This window comes from Eumetopias jubatus, unplaced genomic scaffold (genome assembly GCF_037043125.1).
Source record: "Eumetopias jubatus isolate StellerSeaLion01/CBP00866 unplaced genomic scaffold, mEumJub1_p1.0 scaffold_1, whole genome shotgun sequence".
Lineage (NCBI taxonomy): Eukaryota > Metazoa > Chordata > Mammalia > Carnivora > Otariidae > Eumetopias > Eumetopias jubatus.
In genome coordinates this window covers 100,679,686-100,689,158 of record NW_028274807.1, presented here as the reverse complement: position 1 = coordinate 100,689,158, position 9,473 = coordinate 100,679,686, and the positions used below count along the sequence as shown (strand labels likewise).

Below are 9,473 nucleotides of genomic sequence, written 5' to 3'. Positions count from 1 at the left end.
CACTTTATGTAAAAATGCATATTAATATTGCACTTTAAAATTAGCCTTATAAATATTAATTTTTCTTAAGCTTTTTCTTGCTTAAGCCCAGAAGTGGTACAGAATTAGTTGCCTCTTTAAGTATGTGTGCTTGCTGTTCATTAATCACAATGTGCAGTTCATATCAGTGACATCAATTGACATATAATCAACATATAACATATTAGTTTGAGGAGTTTGATTAGTTTGATTTGCATTTCCTTGATGATTAGTGATGTTGGACATCTTTTCATGGGCCTGTTGGCCATCTTTTATGTCTTCGGAAAAATGTCTATTCAAATCTGCCCGTTTTAAAATCAGATTGCTTGCTTTTTTGTTTGTTTTTTTGGCTATTGAGTTTTAGGAGTTTTATATATATATATATATATATATATATTTATATATATATATTTAATATATATATATATTTAAAAGAGGAATATATATATATATTTAAAAGAGGAAGAGGGAAGGGGCAGAGAGAGAATCTTAGGCAGGCTCCACACCCAGCATGGAACTCATTGCAGGGCTCGATCTCACAAGCCTGAGATCATGACCTGAACCAAAACCAAGAGTCAGAGTCTTAACCGACTGAGCCACCCAGGCACCCCTACATATTTTTGATATTAACCTCTTGGCAAGATTTATTTTAAACTTAAAAATTGGTTTTGCATTTTAGAAACTTTTAGAACAGACACTATTCCTTTAGATGTCAGTCTGTCATTTTCTTTACATATTTGAGTTAGATGCATCTGTACTAAATGTGAAACACAGGCAAAAGAGAGTTCTAAGCATAAAGGATGAACCAGCTGGAAAAGCTCTGAATATGCACATGAATGTTGGAGTATCCCTGGATAAGGGAGATGTCTTACTGATTGATATGCAGATATCAATTTGGCCAGGGTTAATCTATGTTTAGGTACAAGCTTAACAAATTTAGAGACTGTGGAGCACTGACTAGGACCCAACAATCTGTCTTTTTTTTTTTTAAGATTTTATTTATTTATTTATTTGAGAGAGAGAATGAGATAGAGAGAGAGAGCATGAGAGAGGGGAGGGTCAGAGGGAGAAGCAGACTCCCTGCTGAGCAGGGAGCCCGATGCGGGACTCGATCCGATCGGGACCTGAGCCGAAAGCAGTCGCTTAACCAACTGAGCCACCCAGGCGCCCCTCAACAATCTGTCTTAAAATGAATTTTTAATTAAAATTCATTTTAAGGCCGAAATATTCCTCTTTATACCTTTATACCTATATCCTTTATTCTCTACACATAATAGACAAATCTACTGGGGCATGATAATTGAACAAAAAGAATTGTTGACAAAAGAAATAACTGTAAGCAGTCCTCAAATGTTTTCTTAAAATCACTGAAGCTTTCTCTAAATAATATACTCCCTGAATATTGAAAATAAATCTATATTTAAAAATTAAAAAAAAAGAAAGCAGTGCGCCTGGCGGTCCTGCGGATCTGTTTCTTGCTTCAACAGTGTTTGGACGGAACAGACCCAGGGACGCCCCTCCAACCAGCCAACGACCACTCTCCAACCTCTTTTCCAGTCGCAACCTTGGGAGCCATCTTCTTGGCCACCCGCTGCCTCCGGGACCAGCCAACAGCCAATTTCAAGCTTACCTTACCACCAATCAACCATGAGCTCCCAGATTCGTCACAATTATTCCACCGAGGTGGAGGCCGCTGTCAACCACCTGGTCAACATGCATCTGCGGGCCTCCTACACCTACCTCTCTCTGGGCTTCTATTTCGACCGTGACGATGTGGCTCTGGAAGGTGTGGGCCACTTCTTCCGCGACTTGGCTGAGGAGAAGCGCGAGGGCGCCGAGCGTCTCTTGAAGATGCAAAACCAGCGTGGCGGCCGCGCCCTCTTCCAGAACGTCCAGAAGCCGTCCCAAGATGAGTGGGGGAAAACCCTGGACGCCATGGAAGCTGCCCTGGTTCTGGAGAAAAGCCTGAACCAGGCCCTTTTGGATCTGCATGCCCTGGGTTCTGCCCACGCAGACCCCCATCTCTGTGACTTCCTGGAGAACCACTTCCTAGATGAGGAGATGAAACTCATCAAGATGGGCGACCACCTGACTAACCTCTGCAGGCTGGCCGGCCCCCAGGCTGGACTGAGCGAGTATCTCTTCTAGAGGCTCACTCTCAAGCACGACTAGGAGCCTCTGGAGACCAGCAGCCTTTGAGGGGGCCCCTCTGACAGCCCCCTGGTGCCAGAGCTTGTGCCTCAGCCTCTACCTGCAGCCACGAGGCAGCTTTTTAACCACCCTGGAGCCCTCTCCCAAGACGTGGACCAAGTGGAAACAATAAAGCTTTTTGCAGCAAAAAAAAAAAGAGCTAAAAGAACATTGCTAAAAGAACATTTAGCTAGAGCTAAAAGAACATTGCTCACGAATAACCGGGGCTAAGGAGATTTTGCTTTTTTTTTTCTTTTCTATTATCCAACAGAGATATAGAACTGGACCATTTCTCATCACCTCCACCACTATTTTCCTGGTTTAAGTCAATGGCATCCCTTTATTACCCTATCTTTGCAATAGCCTCCCAGCTAATCTCCCTGCTTTCCACCCCACTCCCCAAAATCCAGTATCTGCAGCAGACAGAATCATCCTTTTAGAACTTAAGTCACATCCAGTTCCTCCTCTGCCCAAAACCCTCTAATGGAATCTCTTCTCCACCAGAATAAAAGCTGAACCCCAAGCTTTACAGTGACCTATAATGTCCTACATGATTTGGAACTAAGATATCTCTAACCCCACCTCCTACTAATATTTTTTCCTACCCTCCTTTTTTCAGCCATATTGTCGTCTCTGTACTTGTTTGAATGTGGTAGGTCCACTTCTGTCCAGGGGCTTTGTACTGGCTGGTCCCTTTATTGGAACTCCTTTGTCCCCTGCACCCACATAGTTCACTTCCTCCTCTCCTTCACGTCCTTACTTAAAGGTCATCTTTCATTGATTGAGGCCTTCCCTGGCCTGTTTGAAATAGCAACTCTCCACCTCCCTGACCTACACTATCACCTTTTCCTGCTTTATTTTTTCCATAGTTCTTATCACTATTGGATAGTGATCACTAGTTCTTATCAACATCTAGTATACTATTTTATTTTTATTTGATATATATATATACACATATATATAAATATATATAAATGTATTATCTGTTTTGCTCTCCTAGAAAGTACACTGAATGATGGCACAAAATAATTGTTTTGTTCACTGCTGCTATATCCCCAGGGTCTATAAAAGTATATTAGCATGTAATAAATAGTTGACAAATATTTATTGAATTAATAGATATATTATTTAAAAGGTGCTTATATGTATAAAGGTGTGATACTTGCTAAACTTGGAAATCAGAGAGCATACCACTGATTTGACAGCTTTCCAATAGTGATAGATTTCTTTTTTTTTAAAGATTTTATTTATTTATTTTAGAGAGAGAGAATGAGAGATAGAGAGCACGAGAGGGAAGAGGGTCAGAGGGAGAAGCAGACTCCCTGCTGAGCAGGGAGCCCAATGTGGGACTCGATCCCGGGACTCTGGGATCATGACCTGAGCCGAAGGTAGTCGCTTAACCAACTGAGCCACCCAGGCACCCAGTGATAGATTTCTAATCAAGAATATTCAACGAAGGTCTTTGGATAAGAAAGTGGAGACCCACCTCTTCCGGAACTTCTTTTGCAACATGAGGGAGTTTGATTGTAACTGCATGGAGTTGTTGCAAGACCACTAGGGTCCATCTTTGGAATATTTCTCATACATATCTTTGTTTTTCTAGTCTTCTAGTAACTGTCCTAGTTTCTCTTAACTGCTTTATTATAGTAACTTCACAATTGGTTTTCCTCTGTGTCTTATCCCCCAGTCTATCATACATGTTACTTTTTAAATAATCTTCGTAAAGAATGGCTGCAGTTTTGTCAGTCCCCTACTGATGTGCTATTTCATAGCATTCATGGCCCTTCCTAATCTATCATTTTTACCTTAGCAAATAGAAATTAGTCCCCATTAAATATCTTTTTCTTTTGTGCAGTTAGAATCTTTTTACTCTCCAAATCTACCTGGGATTTTCTGTCTTCCAAGCTTTTGTTCTATGTTCTTCTTGTATTCCTCAGTTTGCAATCCCACCCAAATAGTTCTTGATCAGAAATGTGTGTATGAAATTGAAATCTGGGTTGATGTCATTCTAGTGAAGTAGCACATCTAGAGCTGCCCTTAAGTTACCTGGGATTGTCTAGCAGGAGTGACCTCAAAAATATGCTCATTCCATTTAAACTGTCCACTCTGGATTGCCTTTCATCTTCAGACCGCAAGGCATTTTTAAGTATCTCCATCCCCAATCCATAAGGAGATGTGAGATGAGAGATGGGGTTCTCCCTCTTCACCAGTTTTCGGAATTAGTATATAGCTGGTGCTAGTCAGAACCAGTTCAAGATTTCCTAACAGCCAAGATCCTAGAAAAATCTACCCAAACAGATTTACAAACTCAAAAGTTTGTAAACTTTGTGACTTCCCTGGCTTGGGGTTGGAGGCTATGAGTATTCCTTTAACAAACTTATGGGTAACTCAAGAGAAAAGAGATTATAAAATAAAAAGTCTGTTGCAAAGATATTTTAGAAATGTGTTTAGTCCACAGGATGGAGTGATTGACTTCATCTGAGAGACTGAGAGAAGGTTTTGTCAAGAGTTTTATTTCTTTCTTTTTTTCTTCCTTCTTATTTCTCTCTCTTTCTCTCATCCTTTCTTGTGTGTGTTTATCTTACTGAAAAATTGGGAGCAGGGTAGATAAGCAGAGAGTGTGGTCTTAAAAAGTGATAAATCAGCTTGCAAGAAATAATGCATGTGATAAATCAATAGCAAGAAATTCTAGGTCTATGTGTAGAGGACAAAATGTGAAATGAAGAGAGATGAGTTAAAACAGAGGTTGTGATTTAATTAGAAAGCAAATAGTGAGAATTACATTTATCATTGTTATGAAAATGGGAATTTGGAAACAACTTGCAAAGCATTACAGGATAAAATAACCTATATAAGGCACATATAGTCGAATATATATCGCTTGATTATAGGTCATGCTGTGAGTGGCAGGGATAGCCTCTAAAGGCCCACATGGTTAGACTAAGAATGACACAGTTATTTAAAATGATGATGGAAGTAAGGGAAAAAAAGGAAGTGAGGCAAAGTGTGCTATGATGGAAAAATCTCCCGATTTCGGTTTCTGCTGGGTCTCTGTTTTCTCCCTGTGAAAAATAAAAAATAGGGTTCCAAGGTTGTTTCCTGGTTCACAAGGCTGCTGTCAAGATGAAATGAGAAAATACCTGTGAAAAGCATTTTGAAAAACTCATACATTTTCTACAGATTAAGGTATCAGTAGCAACTTTTTAAAAGGCAGGGCACTTGACACATCACAAGGCATTAGAAAGATAAAGTATTCATTCTCAAAATTAAATTTAAGGGCATGTAAAGTTACCCAGTTTTTAGTTTGTTAAAACGATTTCTAAACTTGGAAGAATTTGGGGAAAATCCCTGAAAGGCAAAAATGTAGGGATACTCCTTAACCTCAGGTCTCCTAAAGGTTGCAAATATCCTCTGTGCCTAGATCAGTCTCCAGTAGTGAAGTCAATGGAGAGAGGTTAGCATGATCATGGAACTTTATAATCCAGCCCTGGGCATGTTATTATTAAGGGATGATGTGAGTGGATTGATTATGTATTGTTGCCAGAGCTCCTTTCCATTTCTGATTTTGGATGCTTTGCCCTCTAGGTTTGTTTCCCTATTTATTTGATATATACTTTATTGAGATAATAATGATATAGACTCAGATATATAAAATAAATCAAATCAAATAAAAACTAAATATATAAAATAAAAAGGTAATAAAATAGAACCAAAGTAGCAGCTTTTTTTTTTTTTTGGCCTTTCTTTTGTTTTTGTATTTCTTTAATTTTAACTTATTTATCATTTCTTCTTTCCTACTTTCTTTTATTTCTTTTTGTGTATACTTTAAAAAGCATCTTAAGTTTGAGTAGTTCTTTTCTTTAATATGTCTTTAATGTTGTAGACATTTTTTTGAAGGTGTAGTTTGCTATATAATCAATATTTTGATTATTTTATCCTCATTGTTTTCTAGATAATGTGTAATTTCAGTTTTTTACTTTATTCTTTGAACCAATATATTTAAGATTATGTTTCTTAATTTTCAAAGAAGGTGTTTGAGGTTAACATTTACTTTTTATTTCTAAATTTTGGAGTATGCTTGTGAACTGTGGCTTTACATTTTAAATTTTTTGGTAGTTATTTGTGCTAAGTACGTAGTCTTCTTTAAAAATTTGGCATATTTTCATGACGGGGCGCCTGGGTGGCTCAGTCGGCTAAGCGGCTGCCTTCGGCTCAGGTCATGATCCTGGGGTCCTGGGATCAAGCCCCGCGTCAGGCTCCCTGCTCAGCAGAGAGCCTGCTTCTCCCTCTCTGCCTGCCTCTCTGCTTACTTGTGCTCTCTATCTCTCTGTCAAATAAATAAAATAAAATCTTAAAAAAAAATAAAAAATAAAAATTTGGCATATTTTCATGGCAAACCAAAATATATATTCTTTGTTTTATTGATTTACTAAGTAGAGTTTGGTGATTTTATTTATTCAATTCCTCTATATCTGTGCTTGTTTTTAGCTGCTAGTTCTGTCAGATTTTGAAACAGTTATTAAAATGTTCCCACTATTTCATGTTTATCCTGTTCTAACTGCATTTATAATAGTATCTGGATTAATATGTTAATAAGCTGTTGTTTATTTGTTACAGTGTTTATATTCTTCATAAATTAAGCATTTTGCCATCAGAGAATATCCCCCTTTGCCATCTTAAATGTTTTTATCTATTCTTGGGCTTTTTTGTTTAAGTCTTATCTCTCTGCCATCACTTGCTTTTTATTTTCGTGAATTTATTTCTCAATTCTGCCTGCAAAATCTTTCCCTTCGTGATCTCCACCTCAGATCCTCAGTCTCTCAATTCTATAAATCAGGGCTCAAACATGACCATCTTTTCCTTCAATCCATCTCTAGAATATTTTTTATCTCTAGAATAAATTCTAAAACAACGTTTTCAATGTTCAGAAAGTTTTTTTTTTTTTTAATACCAATTGAGCCAATGACCTTGTGATTCTTTTTTTTTCAGGGCATTAACTGTCTCATCATACAGTTACATTCTAATTGGAGCAGCCCTTATGATTTGTCTGCTAGCTCGCTTTCCTATTTTGGCTTCCTCCCTAGGGTTCATGATTCACTGCTGAGATACTTCATGCAGGAGGGCATCTTTTAAGTAAAGGCAGCACCAGCATCTCGCCCTGGGGGCAGGCTGCCTACAGACATGCAAATTGCCATTTCTCTGTCATAGATTCAGCTGCAAAAGCTGTCACCCTCAAGCCCTCACAATTCAGGTTGAAGCTGTTGACCTTTTCAGCTCTCTGTGGCTCTCTGATAGCCAGATCACCCCCAAAGATACTCTTGGATATTTAGCTTATTTTCCACTAAGCGCAAGATGGCAACTTATAATCAGTTTTGCAAAGAAAAAAAAAAATTCCAGGCCAAAGTCCAACTCATGTTCTGCTCCCCGACTGCACATGATAAACAGGCTATGTCCACCTGGAAGAAGGGGTATATAGTTTTCTACACAATCGGCACCATCTGGCTACCAAGCTGTCTGCCCAGAGGACATATTTTATTTCTAATCATCCATCTAAAGTAGGCCTTTTCCTAGTTTCCCAAAGGCAGAGTGTAGGTGAATGGAGGCTTTCCCTCTGGGGCCCACAGATTCTCATGTAAAATTCACTCTCATTCATTGATATTTTCTCTCTCTCTCTCTCTTTCTAAATCTCACACTAATCCTTACGTCAGAATTCTCAATGGCAAGTCTCTTCCCTCATTTCAAGGTCTGGGAATAGGAGGAATGAAAATCCCTTACTAGCTCTTGCCATCCTGGATTCTGGCAGAGCAAAAATTCTCACTTGAACCCTCTACACCCCCCTTTAGACCCAGAGATGGCTTATCTCCATAGAAGTAACTAATTATTAAACTAGAGTTGGAGGGGTATGAGCAGCGTGGACTCATTGTGGTGCAATTTTCCCAGAATCCCATGGAATCCCTCTGGATATTAAATTCTCAGAGGCTATCTGTTTAAGTATCAGATACGGCAGTGTAAACTGAATAGCAAGAATTGCCTAAGGGCCACCCTCCCCCCCCTCACTTCTCCAGCTCCATCTGGCAGATTTTTTCCACTTGCTTTCTGCCAGGCTGGTCACTTTGACCTTCTTGCAATGCCTCAAATATTCTGTGCTGCTCAGGTTCCGTGGCTCTTGACACATGTGCCCTTGTTCATGTAAATTCCTACTCATGCTGCACATCTTGGACCAGAGACTCCTTCCAGGCAGACTTTCCTAAAGATGTCAGCCAGGTGAGGTCTGATGGAGTAGGCTGTCATCCTCATTGCTCTCATCATAGCACCTGTATGAACATTTATGCCCTGCACTAGATTGTAAGTTCTATGCAGTTGGGCCGGCTCTAGTTCCCCTCGTGTCTGCAGCACCTAGAACACTGCTTAAACAAGTAGGAGCCAATGGTATTTGTTTTATAAATAACACCAGGAGAGAACCCAGACACTGCCTAAGAGTTTTCTTGAGAAATCACAAATCTCAATCATCTGAAGGTAAAATTTGATGATAAATTTTTAAGTAGAGAAATCTCATACTAAATTTTCTCACATTAAAGAGTGGGATTCCCCAAATTTTTCTCAGAAAAATATATAGAAAAGTTATAGGCATTTGATGATGATCATCCACATATTCATCACCTAGATACCATTAACATTTTGCTATGCTTGTTTTGTCACAGATTTGTCTATCCCTTCCTCAATTCATCCATCAATTCACGATATTTTATATACAAAGTAAGTAGCAGACTTAAGTACATTTCCCCTTAAATACTCTCATGTGTATATCAGTATTTAAAGCTTAGTACTTATATGTAGGTAGTTTTCAGTCTTATGAAGTTAAGTTTTACAGACAAATGCATAAATTTTAACTGTATATTTACAAAATTTTTCAAGAATGCATACTCATGTATAACCCAAACCTGTATCAACACATACACATTATCATCATCTCAGAGAGTCCCTTCACACAGCACAGATAGGTCATTTGTAAATATGGTATAATATTACATCGTGTTTTTTCTACAAGCTTTTGTGAAATTTAAATGAGATGATGTAAAATACGAAGGCACTAATACGACTAAGCAACACTATCACTGAACAAAATAATTTCAGTAAACACAAATCTTAAATAAATGGGAAAATAGGCACTTCATAACCTGTATTATGCTTGTTTTTAAAGTTATCTCCTGCTCTATAAGCATCAAAGTTGCCATTATTTTAAAGATTTCACTTTAACAAAAAGA

General features: G+C 38.4%; 1 pseudogene; it reads left to right on the top strand.

Moving 5' to 3' along the window:
- The first annotated feature begins 1,482 nt into the window (after nt 1-1,482).
- On the top strand, nt 1,483-2,359 carry LOC114209065 (ferritin light chain pseudogene; annotated as a pseudogene).
- The last annotated feature ends 7,114 nt before the right edge of the window (nt 2,360-9,473 follow it).